Source organism: Pteropus alecto, unplaced genomic scaffold, assembly GCF_000325575.1.
Source record: "Pteropus alecto unplaced genomic scaffold, ASM32557v1 scaffold864, whole genome shotgun sequence".
In the NCBI taxonomy this organism is placed as follows: domain Eukaryota; kingdom Metazoa; phylum Chordata; class Mammalia; order Chiroptera; family Pteropodidae; genus Pteropus; species Pteropus alecto.
The window spans coordinates 48,251-51,678 of record NW_006435017.1 but is presented as its reverse complement, the minus strand read 5'-3'; the positions used below and the strand labels follow the sequence as shown (position 1 = coordinate 51,678).

Here is a 3,428-nt window from a genome sequence, read left to right as displayed (position 1 = left end):
GAGGCGGAAGCCATTACTCTGGGGAATGCGATCACTACTCTACTTACTGGGGCCGTGGAGTACTCTGCTGCGGTTTCCTCTAAGATGTTGGGGTCCCTCTCTTTTCCTGTGGCACACTGGGCCTCAGTATGAGCTCGTCCTTTCAGTGCAGTTTTCGTGACCTCCGCTCCTACGGATTTCACCGTTAGTAGGGTAAGCTCCGCTTTCCTTATTTAACCCTTTACCCTCGGTTCCTGAGGACCCGATAGGTCGACGAGGCGGGGAAAATTGGAGGGGTGGGGGTGGGTACCTGGGACTGGGAAGCCAGACAGCCAGGGCGAGGCGTTTGTTTTAGGCTCTGTGATCAGCGATATGAAACGCTGATGAAGGGCGACCGAGATTTAGGACTACTATATTTAGCGGCAAGGGGCGGGCGCTGGTGATCTGGTCAAAAAAACTGACAGCTGGGGGTGGAGACGGAAAAGCCTGGCCCAAATGAGTTTGGCGCATTATGAGGGCTCAGGATATTGGAGACCCCGAGGATAAACTTCTTTTCTTTTTGCTTTTCTGGTCAGTTTCCTTTTTTCCCACAGTTTTGTCTACTATTAACACAGGCACACTGATTTTCTTTTTGGTAGTATTTTTCTTGACTGCCTTTTGTACTTAAACTTTTGGGTGCACTTGTCTGTTTTTATTTTAATAACTTGTAGTTGACTCTCATGTAAATAACTAGATTAAAAATTCACTTCAACATTGTTATTTAACATCAGAGTTTGTCCATTAATAGTTATTGTGATTACTAATATTTTGCATTGATTTTTACCATCCCGTTTGTTGCTTTCTGTTTAGCCTTTTCCTATAGGACCATGTGCAAAAAAAGGTAGGAAAACACACACTTAAAAAAAACAGCATTAGAGCAAATCCACAAACCAGGCCAAGAGAAGATTACGAAATCTTAGAAACCTGTGTGATCCTTAAGTGCATTCTCCTCTTCTCCCAAGATTTTCTTTATGCGTTTTACTGCTTATATGTTTTCCCCAAAATGTATTTCCTAATTTTGGTAATAATTTGTGAATAGACTCACACTCTTAAGTATTTTCAGGCGCATCTTTTTTTTTTTCCATATTGATGCAACTACATATTTTAATGATTTCTAAATATCTTGTAGATGAAGTTTGTACACCTACATTCTTTTTTCAGGTACCTTACAGCTTAAATTGTACAGTCAGTTTACCAAGTTTCGTATACTGGGGTTTTGTTTTCAGGTTGTGTTCAATAATAAGTTTGAGAATGTTGGCATTATTAGGTCATTGAATCTTTTAAACAAATTATATATATTTATTTGCATCTTCTATAATGCCTTTTAATAAAGTTTTTTGGGTACCAACAAAAGGAATTTAAGACTTTTTTTTGTTGTTAGATTTATTCCTGGGAACTTTTTGTTCTTGCTTTGAAATTACATTCTTTTCCAATAGCTTTGTATATTGAATTTGGGTTCTACAAGCTTGCTAAATTATATATCTCATAATTTTCGTGTAGTGTTTTGGATATTCTTCACCGACAATTTTATCTGTATAGAATGAATAAGTAAATATTTATAGTTTTTGCTTATTACACATTTTTAAATTATTACTTTATGCTGGGCTGGCTGGGGATTTCCAGTAGCACTGAATGGAGTTGGGATAGAAGGCAGTCCTGTTTTCTTTTTGATCTTAAGGGAAATTAATTTTAATGCTTGCTGGGAACTTTTTTTTTTTTTTTGAAGATAGTGTTTATTAGGTCAAGGAAGCTCTCTTCCTAGTTTAAGAGTTTTTTTCTTTTCTCATGAACAGCTGTGAGGTTTCTACAAGTGATTTTTTTTCCCAGTATCTACTTTTGATATCTGTTTGTTGATGTATTTCAAACATCTTAAATAATGTCTGGCCTGCGATAGGTGCCATTACTGTTTGTGCATGGAAAAAATGAGTCAATAATATGCTCTTGTTACTTGTCTGATAGTGTGGTGAATTATATCAATGGAATTTTCTAATTTTTTATGAAATTAGCATTGGTAAATACCTTTCTTGGAAAGGATGCTTATTAATTGTATCATTTTGGCTTCTATTTGCTAATGTTTGGTGATTTAGAGCTATGTTTGACTGAAATTGGCTTGTAATTTTCCTTTTCTGTTTCAGGTTTTTACCAGCTTCAAAAAATGGGTTGGGGTGTTGTTCCCTCTTTTTTCTAAACTCTGGAGTATTTTGCATAAGAGTAGAATGACTTGTTCCATAAGGGGAGCTGTACCAGGAAAAACCATTAAGGTCTGGAGTTTACTTTGTGGGAATTTTTAAAGCTGTTGTTTCAGTTCCCTTAAAGGTCATAGGGCATCCAAGTTTTCCATTTCATTATGGTAAGTAAAATATTTTTAGAAATTTATTCATACCATCTAAGGTTTAAATTTTATAGTCAAAGTTGTTAATAATGTGCTCTTATTTTAATGCTTGCTACATCTGTAATGTTACCTGTTTTTTTCACTTCTATATTTATGTGTTTCTTTTTTAAAAAAAAATCCAGCCAGGATTTGGTCAGTTTTGTTTTTCTCAAAGAACTTTTGGCTTGATCAAACCACATTATAATATGTATGTTTTCTGTTTCATTATTTTCTGTTATCATTTCTTTACTTTTACTTTTTTTTAAAATTTATTTTAATTACTTTCAAGAAAACAGTACATTGGTTAGACATATATATAGTTTGTAAAATAATCCCCCCAATTGCTTCCTCCCTCCCCTGACCCTCCACCTAAACAACGTATTAATGCTAACTGCATTCCTTATGTTGTGTTGTCCATCCCCGTGACCATTCATCAGCTATTCAGTTGTACTACTTTAATCCTTCACCCCATTCTCCCAGCACCCCAACCCTCCCTCCTCTCTGTCCATCACCAAATTGTCCACTATATTTGTGAGTCTGTTTTTGATTAGTTTGTTTTTATTCCTTAGATTCCACATATAAATAAAATCATATAGTGTTTATCTTTCTCTCTGACTTAAATACCATCTAGGTCCATCAAAGCAATATCTTTTTCCATCCCCTTCCTTTTAGTCTCTGTGTGTTTTTTAATCTGAGTCTTCTGTCTTGTGGGCAGCATACACAGCAGTTTTGTTTTCTTATCCATTTGGCTTCCCTATCTTTTGGTTGGAGCACTTAACTCTTTTCCATTTGAGGTACTTGTCAATAGGAATGTAGTTATTAACATTCTTTATTCATGTTTTTGATACATGTTTTTTCTCCTTAAAGAAGTCCCTCCAACATTTCCTATTATACTGGCTTGGTGATGATGAATTCATTTAGCTTGTTTTTGTCTCGGAAGCTCTTTATCTGTCCTTTGACTCTAAATGATATCTTTGCTGGGTAAAGTATTCTTGGTTGTAGATCCTGGGTTTTCATCAGGTTGAATATTTTGTGCCAC

The 3,428-nt window shown here is 35.6% G+C and overlaps 1 protein-coding gene across 2 annotated transcripts in view; it reads left to right on the top strand.

The window, feature by feature from the left end:
- The window catches only part of ZNF317 (zinc finger protein 317), a 13,877-nt gene continuing 10,449 nt past the window's right edge, over window positions 1-3,428 (top strand). The window contains exons 1-2 of one of the 2 annotated variants that reach the window (XM_015588500.2): window positions 1-192; window positions 2,154-2,368. The gene's annotated coding sequence lies outside the window, so the exon portion shown is untranslated. The remainder of the gene's footprint in view (window positions 193-2,153; window positions 2,369-3,428) is intronic. The other variant, XM_006910767.3, reaches the window with a different exon arrangement.